The sequence below is a fragment of the Carettochelys insculpta genome, chromosome 15, assembly GCF_033958435.1.
Source record: "Carettochelys insculpta isolate YL-2023 chromosome 15, ASM3395843v1, whole genome shotgun sequence".
Lineage (NCBI taxonomy): Eukaryota > Metazoa > Chordata > Testudines > Carettochelyidae > Carettochelys > Carettochelys insculpta.
The window spans coordinates 29,415,945-29,431,164 of record NC_134151.1 but is presented as its reverse complement, the minus strand read 5'-3'; the positions used below and the strand labels follow the sequence as shown (position 1 = coordinate 29,431,164).

Below are 15,220 nucleotides of genomic sequence, written 5' to 3'. Positions count from 1 at the left end.
TGGCATCGCGCATGCGCTTCTGGCGAAGTGGGGGGGGGGTGATAAAGAGGCGAGGGGGCGAGTCGGGCTGTGTGCGGGGGAGGGGAGAGTCGCGTTATGTTGGGACCCTGCGCGAGCAGCTCCGGCCTGTGATGTGACTTGGGGGGGGGGGGGGGGGGCAGATGCTCCGTACATGGGGCAACGTTGGGGGCGCGTTAACTTCCTCCTCTCTCTGCCCCGCTCGCTCTCCGCCAAGGGCAGAGGAGGGCGGTGTGGCCCGGAGTTCCGCGGGCGCCTTGGGCTGGGCCGCTGGACGAGGAGAACGAGCATTTCATTCCAGGGGCCTGGAGCTGGGTGGGGCGAACTTGCTGTTTGTGCTGCTTTGGGACATCTTTGTCACAGAGCCCGGCCTTCGTACTCCCAGCGTGCACTGACAGGCAGCGGAGCTGAGCCTCATCCGTGCTTCCCCCCACTGATCTGCCTTACGCCGCTGTGGAGGAACTTAGGTTGCATTTGGGTTCAAAACTAGGCAAGTTAGGAACTTGCACCTAGGAAGTGGGAACTGGGTGGATAGGGACTCTGTGGCAGTAGTGCCTAAGTCTTCTAAGGGGTCTCAGACCTCATCAGTGCTAAGACTGTTCCGAGGATTTGTCTTCTAATCTGGTACGAAATTCAGCTTCTCAGAAATGCTCTGTGGCAGGGGCCCTTATTGATACTGGAGCTTCCTAGGGAGTTAAAGTTTATCATCAAGATCTGGCTAAAAAATAGTGAGAGAGAGGTAGCCGTGTAAGTCTTTAAAGTGCTACATTTCTGCTGATTTATTCAGTGATGTGCTTTCGTGGGACAGACCCAGTAGACCAAGTTATGTATGTTGCTTACCGCTGTAAAAGTTCTCACCCAGTCTGCTCTAGTTAGGTTGATCCAACCTTAGTGGAAATGTGGCTGGGTCAGTGGGATGGTTCTTGTACCAGCATAGCTACTGCCTCTTAGAGAGGTGGATGAACATGTTGGTGAAACCCTCCTTCTTTGTTAACCTAGGAAGCACTGTGTCACTGTAGTATGGATGTGTCCAAAGGCACATCTTGACACCAAAGCACTGTGTTCCTTTTGGAATGAGTTGAATTTTGTGAAAACAGTGAGTAGTCCTGTAGCACCTTAGCGATTAATGGATTTATTAGGACGTAACATGGGTAAAATCCACTTCATCAGATGAACAGATTCATGGTCCCTCACTGACAGGGAAGTCAGTGTTGCAACATAAAACAGTTGGTACAAAGCTACCTATTTTGTAGCTTCCTTAGCCCTTGAGGGAGAAGCATGTTGTGAAAATATTGTGATTTTGCTAGTAAGCATAAAGGAAAGAAAATGAAGTGGCAGGAAAGTTAATATACTGCCATAAATGTTGAGATTTGCTTAGTACTGCTGTTCATTGGTTGCAATTCAGCCCCTTCTTTGTATAGAAAGTGAAACTGAACATATTAAAACTGTTGATAGTTTTCATATTTCTGAGAAGTACTCAAGGATGGAACATGTGGCAATAAATTGAGAGCATCCAAACACTAGTAAATATTACCTAGGATGACTTTAAAGCAGTTAAGGTGCAATAGTACCTCTGTAGGCAAGGTAGAAAGGTGAGGATAGCAGAACTTTCAGCAAATGTTCTATAAGGGGTTATTATATTTGCCAACACTCAGGGGGAAAAAAACAAGTTTTCTTTTTTTTTCATTTGGAATATGGGGATTCTATTGTCTGTTCAGCTATTTAATAATTTCTAGTCCAGTTGTCTTTCGATACTCAATAATTTAACTGTTCTTTTGGATGCATATCAATATTTTTGGTAACACCAAGATTCTTCTGCTGATCATGAATGACAGATAAGACATTCTGGACCACCTGCTTGAATCTTTATTGAAATTTTGAGGGATTTAAATAACCATATTGAACAAATCCTCAGATGCTCCAATTTAATGTTGCATTGTTTCTTGTTTAGCCAAGTCCCTTTATAATATCAGCAGGGAGATTTACTTCTATACCTGCATTACTATTTTGAAAGAGAGAGGTAGCAAAGCTCTGGTGTATGAATTTAGCTTTCTTTCTCACCTCTGGAAATTTTGCTTAGTCTTTTTCAGGCAGAGTAATAAATGGAGCATGGCCTGAATAATTTTCTGGTGTCTGGGATGGGAGATAATTTAACTTAAAAAAAACAAAAAAAAACAAAAACAAAACCTAAAATCCTCTACATTTTGAATCTACTAACCTTGGCAGTTTTTCTAGAAAAAAAAGTTAGCCAAAGTCTTGGATTTCTTAAGACATCTGAAGAGTTGTGTTAAGAAGTTTTGATTACCCCTAATCTGCTTATGATTTAGAATAATGTTGAAAATAATTGTAATTTGTGCCTTTTTGAAGATGCATAGTTTTGAGAGGAAGATCAGTGGCTTGATGCCCAAGAACACCAATAAAATTTATACTGGTTTGTTGGCTTATAAGCATTAATGGTGCAACTGATATGTTTTATTTATCAGCTTCTTCCATTTCTGATGTACACTGCTTCCAAGAGTGAATAGTCAAGACGTATATTTTGAAATAAGGCTAATTAAAACCCTAAAGTTATTGGACAGCTCTGTGGAAGATTTTTCATAAATTCCAAGAACCATTTCATCAGAGAAAGTACAGTGTGAACCACTCCTTAGTTCACATAGTTAGATGGGGGGAAAAAATCTAGGATTCATCACTGATTGAAAAATTTCATCTGCATAAGTGATTTTTGTCCCCTTTAATACTCCAGGCTGTGCAAAAGTAGTAGAAATGGACATTTAAAAAAAAAAGGGTTAAAAAAACCCTACATTTCATGGTGGTCATGCTGAAAAAATCTGAAGCTATCCATCCTACCAGAAACAGATATTTGAAATTTAAGTGGGGATTCTCTGTGTCATTAATATCAGTGCAAGCATTAATAGTCAGGCAAAAAGTGATCTGTGTTCTTTTATAATACTGTGTTAAGTGAATGATTTTCCTAAAAATCTAAGCGCCACACACCTCTTTCAAGGGAATCTAGGAAAAATAATGAAAAGTCATTAGAACAGACACAAAATCTGTTCCTCCACTCTTGACACAATTGCAAGAATAGAAGTAACACATTTTACGGTCTCATGAAATGCGGTTATACTTATCTTGGACAAGTGAATGAGTAGAGTTTGTATTTCTTGCAGAAAACAAAGTTGAAGAAATAGGCCTTGCACTTGGAAAAAAGGTGGGAAGGCTTGTGATGATCCTTTGGGAGTTCATTTCTTTTTGAATACATAACCGTTGGTATATGCGTTACCTGTGGGTCACAAGCTTCCTCATGAGGTTCATTGGAAGGGCAGCACAAACTGCCACACAGTGGGTGAATAGAATTTTTCAAAACTGAAGCTGTGAAAGGGAATGAGCCTGGTAATCCTTTTTTCTGAAAAAGAGGCTGCAGATGTGAAAATGAGAGGTCCGTGCAGAATGACAAACTACTTATGTTTTGTGTGTAATACAAAATAACTTTTGTTGCCAGCTAAACACCAGGATAAAAGAAATAACTCACTATTGGAGGTCGAGAGAAGTAATTTCTTACACAGCCATTACGTGTTTAGATTTTGAACAGGGAAAGTGATACCTTTGAGAGAAGGGATATACAATTCTAGAATCAGTTATGTTTTTGCTGGCCACTCTAGGAGTGGATGCTGTTCTTTAGAAACATGTTTTAATGCTTTTGCAAACCTTCTGAACAATTTATATTCCCCTCTGCTAACATACTTATATGTTTTTTAAAGGAATGTGAAGAGCTATGGTGGGGGTTGGTTTTTTTGTATGCTGTTCCAATAAGGATCTGCTGAATAATCTGTTTGTAGTTTTTCATGTTGAAGTTGAATTCTAGCCTAGAATCTAAGTATTATTTCACTTTTGTGAGATGCTAGATAACCTTTTGCAACCTCCCCTTTGTGCCTGTTTCTCACTGAATATGTCATTCTGCACTTTTTTGAACACATTTGTCTTTGAGTTGTATGGTATATTCCTTGGTAAAATTAGGGATTGGTTCAATTTCTGGCATATAATACAGTAATCCCCTGGTATGCGTAATTTTGATTTGCGTTTAACTTGTGTTAATACAAGTTAAGTGCAAATTGAAAGTGCTCCACCTCTCCCAGCTGGCAGAAGCCCAGGGAGAGCTGTAGTCTGTCTGCCAGGTTCCCCTAGCTGCATGAACCCAGCGGGGCTTCTCCCCTGCTTCTCCCAGCTGGGGAGAAGCTGTGCTGCAGCACCTGTCTGCCGGCCAGGCTCACCCAGCTGGGGGAGCCGGGTGGGCAGACAGCCAAGGTGGTGTGGTTTCTCCCCAGCTGGGGGAGCCAGGGAGAAGCTGCACCTGGCTCCTGCAGGCCCAGGGAAGCTGGGATCCAGGCTGCCACCTGGTTTCTAGCTCACCCCAACTTACATGAATTTTGAGTTATGTGAGGATGCACAGGAATGCAACCCTCACATAACTCGGGACTCCTGTGTATTTCTTGATCTGTATTTGGTAATTGTGACAGTACAGTCAACTCAGAACCATTCTTCTGAGATTACACAGAGATCAAATAGCAGATTTTTTTTTTCAGTACAGCTTCTATTTATTTTACTTTGGACTGTTAGAATATAGTTCTACAGTACTGCATGTCATCTTAGTTTTATAAAGAGAGAAATGCATTTGAAATTGGGTACAATGAGTACGCCCTTTATTTGCAGTGCGGGGGTGGAGCAGTGTAATGTGAGAAATGTGCAATATGTTGTAGTTATATCTAGGTCTGCTTTTTGGCTGTTGCCAAATAAAGAGCTTTTATGTGCTGTGGTAATTGATATTCTTTTTTAATCTATAGTTCCTGATCTGTGCATGGGTAAAGTGTTCTAGTCTCTCTTCTTTGGGTGTTCTGGATATTTGACTGAAGTACAGCATTTGTGTTGGAATTCAGACAAATTTAAATTAAATTTGTTATTGCAGCATGTTTAAATTATTTCCATTACAGTAGAGATAATGACCCCATTCCTGCAAACTGTACATTGGCAGGTGGTTAGCCAGAGCCTCATTTAAATTTAAGCTGACCAATACATTTTTATATTTAAAAATTACTAGCAAGCAGCAATTGTAAAGATTTTAATGGCAATCTGTCTGTCCTGCAGGCTTCTGAACTTGGACTCCCTTTTCCATGGCTTTCCACATTGTCCTGCAGTATATTAATTAAAACTTTGCTCATATGTGATACTTGGACAGTACTAAGAACACAAAGAGTGCGTTTACATGAGCCGGCTACTTTGAAGTAGCTGGCACAACATTGAAATAGTACGCATCGTGACTACATGCACCATGCGCTATTTCGACGTTGAAATCGATGTTAGGTGGTGAGACATTGAAATCGCTATTCCTATCTGAAGATGGAAATAGCACCCTACTTCGACATTCAGCATCAAAGTAGGGAATGTGTAGACGATCCGCATTCCGCTACATCAAAATAGCGGGGTCCTCCATGGCAGCCATCAGCTGAGGGGTTGAGAGATGCTCTGTCCAGCCCCTGTGGGACTCTATGGTTGCCACGTGCAGCAGTCCTTAGTCCAGGGCTTCTGGTGGCGGCAGCTGCTGCTGCTGCTGCTGGGGGTTCATGCTGTGTACACGGGGTCTGCAACCGGTGGTTGGCTCTGGATCTTGTGCTGTGCAGGCTGAGTGTGTCTGGGAGGGGCCCTGTAAGGGAGCAGCTTGGGGCTTTGCTGGCCCCTTATTTCGACGGGGAGCGTGTGTGTGTGTGTGTGTGTGTGTGTGTGTGTGTGTACACTCCGCATTTCCTTCTGGGGCAGCTCCTTTCGACGTTCCCTGTTGCTACTTTGACATTGAACGTCGATGGCACCAGTCCTGGAGGATGTGTAGACGATGCACGTCAAAGTAGCCTATTTCGATGTTCTTACGTCGAAATAGGCTACTTTGACGTAGTATGCTAGTGTAGACGTAACCAAAATAGAGCTAAATATATTATGTTTGGAAAGGCAGTTGGTTTGTTTCTTCTTCTTCCCTACCTCTTATCCTGAATGTCTATAATGGGGTAACATTATTTATAAGTGCATTACTTACATTTCTTTTCTTTTTTGGGGGTCGTGGGAAGCCATGTGAAATAGCTTGATTTCTGAATAGCAGTTAATCTGTAGCAGTGACAATATTAAATAGTCTTGTTTACACAATGTGAGCCTCTCAAATTTCAAAGCTCTGCTGACATTTTCTTCCTGTTAAAAGGTTACTTTTTCTTTATACTGCCATTAAGTTTATTAGCTCTTTATTATCTGATACGGGTGGTAAGTGCAGGTGCTTGTTTTATGGAATGCTGTTTTTTACTGTTGTAGGGACAAGGAACGCAAACATACTTAGCTCCTACACAAGATACAAAAGGCTTTTTATTTATTAACTAGTGGCTGTTAGGAGTGAGATGGGATCTGTGCTAGCAGGACTATTTTTTTTATATTTCTGCACATGAGCATGGGCCATTTCTGAGGGAGGGAATCTGGCACAATTTAGTGGTGTGTGTAAATCAGCAAGCAAGAACCTCCACTTTTGTTTTCTGGCATATGTGGTGGTTTAATTCATTTTTATTGATTTAAATTAAATAGGAATCTTGTTTTTGAGTTGCTGAGATACCAATAAAATTCCTCTGGATTTGAACTACTTAGGTATTTATCGTCTTAAAATCAAATGACTCTAGACTAAATTGTAAAGAGAAGAAAATATGTATAGAAACACTCACCATCCTTTAGTTTGTTTTAAACATTATTTCCAAACAAGTATAGTTTTATTAATATGTGATTTAAAAGTACTGCGATTGATTTGTTTGTGGTTGCAATGCAAATTTCATAAGTGCCAGTTTGGGCTGATTCTCACTGTAAGTTGTAAGGGGCAGTATTGGAATGTTTTATTTCTGACTTATACATCATTCTAATACACAGTATTTTGTGTTTATTTGGTATATTAGAAGGCTTAAGTAATTTCTGATATTGTCTGGTTATTCAGGAAAAACTCTCTTGTCAGGGTAAGCCAATGTTTGGAGTCATTCAGTAGAGATTGTCTTGTGTGTGTATATATTGATACTAACTTTGTATTGCAATAGAAGAACAAGAATAATCAGTGTGGATATTTCTAGTTATTTTGATGCTGCACAAAATTACTGAGGATTGTTTCCTTACAGCCTGCGTATTCCAGCTAACTAGTTAGAGTATGTGAATTAAATAATCATCAGGTTAAGGGTAGAGAAGAAAGGTTAAATGTTAGCATCTACTTGATGAGGCAGTCATTTCTGATTACACTATAAAAAATTCTCATGAACCATGCATTAGATTAGACTTTGCACCACTGCTTGGCCTAGATCATCACAATAAACAAGTTCTTAAAAGTAGACCAAACTGTTAGATCTACACCATGCTTTTTTTTTGTGTACTCGGCCAGCTCCCCGGACCCCATCCCACAGCCAGTCCCATGCCTGGGGCTGCTAAGGTGCCTGTACTCAGTACCAGTGCAAAGAAAAGCACTGGATCTACAACTGTAACTGAACACAAGCCTTTAATTGGGGACCTGATAATTCAATTTTATGCCAATATCTACTGGTAATATCATAATTTACAAAAAGGAAATAGTTACAATATACTATCTGTTCTTTAAAGCACATTTCATCTTTAGATCTCAAAATGCTTTAAAATGATCAGTAAGTAACATAACTTAGTATTTAGTTTTCAAACATAAAATCAACAGTACAACGTCCTTACCTTTTTCATGCACTCTAAAGTTAATTTAAAAAACATTATTTCACTGGTGGGTGTGGAATACTTGTTGGCATTATCTTGCTTAGATAAGCAAATACCATTAAGATTTCAAAAAGGAAAGTCTGTAATTCTGTTTTCCTATGGAACAGTGAAGGATTCACTCTGGAAGGATTGTAATATAGAAGTAAGTCATGCAAGTACAGAATGAAACACTATTTCACCCAAATGCATAGCGAATATATTTAATGTGACTTACTGTTTTTCATCTAATACTGTAATAGTCTGTAATACTTAGTCACATTAGGAGGACTCTCTCACTTTTGTATAATTAAAATGTTAAGGGCAATGTTAGCATTTTATTGTAATCTTTGGGTGACTTGTGTAGAACGTATCCTTACAATATAGAAGGTATTCCAGAGTTGGAGGACAAACCCACATTTGTTTTTTTTCCACTAAGGCTATGCCAAGTTAGAGGGATTTGTCAATAGAAGTTTTGTCGGAAGATGTCTTCTGGCAAAACGTCTGTTGACAGATTGTGGTCAAACTGCCAAGCGAATCGTAAGAGCGATTCTCTCTTGACAGATAGCAGCTGGACCACCTAGCCGCTCTGTCGGCAAAATGGCTAACTGGAAGCACAGCAGACAGGGCTGCCTGGTTTCCTAGAAGCCCTGTCTGTGGACAGAGGGCCCCCCCAGAACGTCAAGACTGGCTTTCTGTTAGAAAGGCATTATGTTTCATGAGGAGTGGGATTTGGCTGTCAAAAGTGCTGCTTTCTGTCACTTTACTGTTGACAGAATGCCTTGGGAATATGGATGTGCCCCAGGTTTTGATGACAAAACCCTCTCTTGTGTAGACATAGCCTAAAAGACTGCTAGCAGATTTTAGTTTAACTGTTACATCAGGTCGAAGTATTTTCATTTACCCTTTTTGAAGAGGATGTAATTCCATTTTTATTGTAACATGGGGGTGATGGGGTCATTTCAGGGTGCTATTGGTTCCTAACCCACAGTGGCACTCTTGCTTAGGATCAGTGAGATATTAACACAAAAATGAGTGGTGGAATTTGGATGATAACTAAATTTTTTGGTTACTGATTTGTTCAGTATCTTGCCATATTTAACATCCCTTAGTGGAAAATGTTTCCTGTCTAGGAACGCAGCTGCGTTTTTCCTTTTTCGTCTTTCTTGAATTCAACTCCTAATTTCTCCCTTCCCCTTCTGAACTGTGAAAATGATTGATTGGAAATTTAGTAATACAGACATTTAAATGGTCATGGTCAGGCTTTGAGGTCAACACTGACATGATTAATGGACGACAAAGGAGTTAACACTTACGGGTTGTTGTTTCAGGTTGTCCACAGATTCTCAAAGACAATATTGCATCAGCTTATTTTGGTTATTCCCCCAAGTTATTGGCTGATGTACCATCTTCTAAAAAAGTTGTTTGAATTTATGACAAGCAAATTTCCCCTTTTTAATGCACATTTACTTTAGGTGTCATAGACTTATTCTATATATATTTCCAGACTTCAGGCTTTTTTAGTCGTTTATTTTACTATCACTTAATTTTGAAGTGTTTTTGTAAACATCTCAGATTTTTATACAGTGCATCAGAAAGAAACGCAATGAAGCAGACATTATTTGTCTTGTGTATTAAAATTTCTAGAAACAAATCTCATAGATGACATCTTGGTATGTAGGAGAACTGCATTCGTAGCTTGACTGTAACTTAATTCATTTTAAGTTTGAAGTTCTTATTCTTTCTTATCTAGATTATTGTTGAACACAAACCAAAATTCACTTCCTGTGTTAGGAAATTTAAATATAAAAAAATTCAAAATGTTGTGAGTGGTTGGGGGGTGGTATAGGGAAACAGTGCTATTAACCTTGGGGGGGTGGGGGGGTTGTGAAAAGGCCAAGGGCCTTTAGGAGGGTTGGGACTTTTTGCTGAAAGTTGAGGGCTTTACTTGGTTATCAGGCAGCTTCCACCCGCAGAGACTTCTTGCTGTCCTCTTGCTCCTGTCCTGGTTCTCTACACTGCTAGACAAGCTACACTGAGGCTCCTCCTGCTGGGAAGAGAATCAAATTGCAGTCAGCCCTCAGTTCTGCTGCTGAAGAACAAGGGATACCCCCTCAGTCCTGTAGCCCCTTTTTTACTCAGTATGATTCTTTTCACCCTTCCCTTCCCCACTTCACTGTGGAGATGAGAGAATTCCCCATGCACACACCCCATCTCCTGGTCCTGCAAGGGCTGGATTGCAGCCTCTCTGGGGCAGGAAGTGAAGAAAGGAGTTCCTGCTGTGCAGCAGCTTCCTGTGTGTGTGAGCTTTTTCATCTTGGGGGACTATCTCCATCCAGACATTTTTCAGCCACTCTGAACCAGCCTGGCATCTCTTGCTTGATTCCAATAGCGTGGTATTGAACTTTGGGAGTTCACCTCAGTGTCTTGATGGAAGGTAACAGCTAGGCCTAGGAGAAAGTCTCCATCTGTGGACATCTTGACAGTACTGAAAAATATCTGTGCTCTACGTTATGGCCTAAAATGACAAGGAGAGAATGCATTTTCTTCCCACACATTTCCAGCCATGTTAGTGTGTACACATCTGTGTTTTTTTTTTTTTTGTGTTTTTGAAATGGGAGAGATTTTTTCCCCCTAAACTGCTTTTAGCATAACACCTTTAACAAACTCACATTACTGATGGTACATGTACACTTTGAAATTCTCTAGTCTTGTGCATTTTGGTTCAGTAACATCCATGGTCTGGGCATGATTTTTAGTTAGACGGATGTCCACTTTTGGTGGGTCTGGCCAAGTTTACTGTGGTCCCGTAAAGTTTATTTACATCCACCGGTCCTGACATTCAGTGTTCTGTGCTGTTGGTTAGCTCTAATTTTACTCCTAAATGTCTTCTAAGAGCCCAGTAAGCAGTGCAAGTGTTGGTAACACTGCTAGACAATATTGACCTCCCATGGTTCTGCAAATTCTCTGGATAGTTCATGATTGTAACTAAAGCAAATATGGAAGGTAATGATCAATATTGCAAATTGGTAATGAGCATTTAATTTACAAACATCAGTGTCGTAGTCTGAATCTTTTTATGGATTTATCCAACACAAGACATTTGGTAGGAAAGTAGTAAATTGAATGAATTTAAGCAATGAAATAGATAATTTGTCTATTGTGAAATAATAGTATATTTGAGTTGCTAAGTAGGAAGGCTGAAGAGATTTGTTCTCTCTCGTTTTATAGAGCCAGAAAGCTATTTCTTCTGAATCTTCAAGACATGTCCCATTGGCTAAAACTTAGTTTATTTGAAATGTATCAGAAAATATTGTTTGATGACTCTAAAAGGTAGATATGCCATCTTTGCAACTTCATAATCATTGTTGGAACACAATCTGGTAGCAGACACTCTTCTTTCAGGCCTTCTCGCACTTCTTTAGCAGCATCATTCAGGAACAACCTCTCTTTGTCTTGGACACCTAAAAATGACAAATTAAATTGGTGATTAGAGCATAAATTAAAATTCTGAATGAGAAAAATGTAGCTCAGGTTTATACTAACGTCACTTGCAATGTTGCAGAAAATGGGCAATATAGAGAAATGGGTGACGCTTTGTCCTGGATATATTTTTCCAGGCGCACGCAAGATTGTCTGACTTACTGCTAAATGCTGCAAGTGATAAGATAGAGGAGAAGGAAGAATCTATAAGAATCAGCATTAATAGTTCAAAGAACTCTGGCTAAACAGGAGAAGTGACTAGATCATTCTCAAAGGTTTCCATCTCCACAGGAAAATTTTATGCAGTTTCACTTTAACAAGACTGAAAAGGAATTCTGCAGAATATTATGTCTAAGTTGCTGATGTCTGAGAGTTCAGAGACAACTATGCCCAGGAGGACTGTCATTTGCTCATTTCTTATTTTTTTGAGAGAGAGATGCCACCTAACAGCTTTGAAGCATGCTGAAATTTCAAATTTCTATAAATATCACCATCCTCTTCACTGGATGCCTGAAAAAGCGTTGATCATCCACTTTTCCAATTGCATTTGGTAAAACTCAGGGTGATAGTGTCTTTACATCTGTATGTTAGCATCCATCTACTGTAAGTCTGAAAATTGTAAGCCTATGTTTAGTAGGCTGGGGACTTCACAATTGTGTTCTTACAGCATTTTAAGCCTTTCATTCTAGACAGGATTTTGGAGAATGTGCGAGGATGGTACAGCATGGTCCACCAGGATTGGGGCTCTACCCTGCCCTCACACCCATGACCCTGCATCTCAAGAATCCCCCTTGAGTGCCCACCCCCCAATGTAGGGACTGCAGCCCAAGAGTGCCTTACTTCCATGAGGAGGGTCCCGAAGGTGGAGTTCCCCGCACCAAACTGGTTTCACACAAAGTGGTAGCTGTCAGGGATGGCAAGCTTCCAAAGAGTGGTGACAACCTGCTTCTCCATGGGGATGGTGGACCGCAGCCAGATTTCCTGTCCCCAGATGGTAGGGGCGAGCCAGGCACAGAGCTCTAGGAAGGTGGCCTTCTTCGTGTGGAAGTTCTGGAGCCACTTCTGGTCATGCCAGTGCCCCATGACTAGCCAGTCTAACCAGCCGGAACTGGTGCAGTGCCCACAGATCTACGTGTGCAACTGGGGGCCCAGGCCCAGGTGTGACCATCTGGCAGCCACAGCGAGTTCCTTGAAATTGCTGTTAGTCTTGCCCTCCATGAAGAAGAGGAGGACAGCCATCAGCAGGTGCTGAAATGCTTCTGGGTGAGGTCAGTGCAAGCCTAGGAGCTGCTCTTGCACCATGGCTTGCTGGAAAGAGCTCTGTCTCAAAGCCCTGCTCTAGCAGCTGTGCTGTCCCTCGTGGAGGTAGGCACGACTCAGTATGGGCAGGGAATAGGTGTCCCGCGGGGGGTAATTCCTTTCATCTTGCTGGGGCTCCTGGAAGGGATTGCTGGCCATGCAACCGTGTCTGACTGTGTTTTGGGTGGCTGTTTTGTCGATAGAGCGGCCAGGCAGTCTACTCTCTGTTGGCAGTGGAGAGCGAAAGAGCGATCTGCTGGGCGATTTGGTTGTGATCTGTTAACAGAAGTTCTTTTAGAAGATATTTTCCAACAAAAGCTTTTGTCACCAGATCAGTCTAATCTAGACATAGCCTTTGAATTGGCTTTAATAAACACACATTCACTTTCAGATGATGCAAAAAGGAGATTGTGGAGAGCTTGGAAAAATTTACGAGTTAGTGTTATGTGCGTAACTTTCCCTGGTGAGTGGAGGTACTGAAGCCATCCGTTTCTGCAGAGCTAAGCTTTAATTTAAAAAATATTCCTCTAAGCTGTCTACTTTAGAAAATCTACTCTTATTATAATTTGATACTTATAATTGTAATGTTGCAGACAACTCCAGCATCTCTCATGCTGCTTATAGCTTAAATACCAGCAGAGTAATATTATCAAGACCTTTTGATTTCACTTTCAAGAATTATCACACTGTTGAGCTGCTTGGGAAAGCTGAACAGCATCAGAGACAGACTTGAAAAGAAAAAAGATCTGTAAAATTATGGCTATCGGAGCAAAATAATGAAGGACCCTGACCTTTTCCCAGCAACTAAGTAGCAGATTTTGGTGGTTGGAAAAAGCGTTTACTGGGTTCCCTTTTTAGAAGTTGGAGTGAAGATTTAAATGCACATGAACTACTAGCCATAAGCAGATATGAAAGATGGACTTTCTAAGCATGGTGTAAGTTCCTTTCGCTTGAATTTATAGTCAAAGTGCTTCTGACCTCAGTGGGTTTAACTGACAAGAAGGCCATGGCTAGACAAGGAAATTGACCAGCATATCTATTGCAGAGTTAGACAGCCACATTATTAAAGTGCTAGATATTTGGGAATGTCTCTCTGTGTGGACATTCTGTTCAGGAAGAAAAGTGACCATTATTCTGGAATAAATACTTCACTTTGTGAATGGAATAATTATTTGGAATAAATAGATTTGAGTCCTAAACAGTGTCCCCACATGCAGAGCTATTCTGGAATACATGTGTCTGTGTAGACAAGACTTAACTCAAAATCTTAAACTCAGATATTGTTTTTTAAAATGGGTGTCGATTCTAATGTAGAGTGTACTTTAACGTATGACTCTCAGAAATGTTTGCATCCTGGTGATTAGTGCAGTGCTCTGCAATCTGTGCCATGGCACACAGGTGTGCTGCCAAGTGGCGCTTAGCCTGTCTCAGAGCCGCACACAGAGAGTACCATCCGCTGCTCTGCACATGTGCCCCACTGCTTGGTGGGAGAAGTGTGGGGTGAGAGCAGCAGTGGTTCTGGTGAGTCACAGGTGTCGAGCTAGAGCAGTGGGAGGGGGGCTTGGGGGGCCCTGGCTATGGAGGAGAGTTGCGGGATTGGGTTATACATATTGAATGTGCCATGAATTATAACGAGTGCTGAAGTGTGCCACAGGGGGATAAAGGTTTCTGAACACTGGATTAATGTGTAAGAAAAATGAATGTCATATGGGATTTTTAAATTTAAATTTCATGTTTATTAAAACTAAGGCAGCACATAATCAAATCTTAATTAACTATTGCGTGAACAAAATCCATTATACATATGTTGTGTATTCCTGAATGTGAGCCAAGTTGGTAGAAGCATTGTTGGTTCTTAAAATTCATATTTATTTCATCTTGACCCTGCCAGTCTTTCAGAGCTATTCCTAGATTAGGGACACCCAGAGTATGGAGTTCAAGGGTAACAGAAGCAGTTTATTTTGGGACCTCTCTGAAATAGTAGTATGCACTTTTTAGACTTGCAACTATTTAAAAATATTAACATCCATACAATATTTCTCACATTTTTAGATTAACTGCTGAAGTACTGATCGAGTTCTGCTCTTCTTCAATGAGGAACTACCGGCTGATCTTCTGCCATAATCTCAAACAACCATAAATGACAAAAGAATGCTTAGTCAGTGAGGGCAGCTGGCACAGAAAATATTTTTTAAACTTGGGTGTTTAAGTACTCTGAGGTAAGTTTCCTTAAAATGCTGTTAACAGTCTTGTTTTCTAAAAATTGAAGTAGGAAAGTTTGTGGATTCTGATCTGTCAAGTGAGTTAGTTTGACAACCCAGTCATAGAGTAAGGATAATCCATGACATCTAAAACATGCTTTTAGTAACTGTCAGTACTTAGAGCAAGGGATTTAAGCCTGGGGTGGGCAGGGGGGCATTTTGGGGCTCTGAGGGGTTTAAACCTGAGGATGGGATGCGGCGGGGGGCGGGGTGTGTTTGGGGCTATTTTGTGTCCCTGGAACATGTAAAAAGTTGCCATGTGTCTGCAGATTTAAAAAAAAAAAAAAAAAAGTTGGACCTCTCCCAGTGGAGAGAATACTCATTCTTTCTCTCTGTGAGTGATCTAAGTTCCACGCCATGAGATGGAGAACTACACCCAGTAGGTA

The 15,220-nt window shown here is 40.9% G+C and overlaps 1 protein-coding gene across 3 annotated transcripts in view; it reads left to right on the top strand.

Annotated features, from left to right (window-relative positions):
• The window catches only part of FAM13B (family with sequence similarity 13 member B), a 78,148-nt gene that overhangs the window by 197 nt on the left and 62,731 nt on the right, over window positions 1–15,220 (top strand). For 2 of the 3 annotated variants that reach the window (XM_075010164.1, XM_075010166.1), the window contains exon 2: window positions 14,626–14,792. The gene's annotated coding sequence lies outside the window, so the exon portion shown is untranslated. Of the gene's footprint in view, window positions 1–305; window positions 643–14,625; window positions 14,793–15,220 lie in introns of those variants that run through there. The other variant, XM_075010165.1, reaches the window with a different exon arrangement.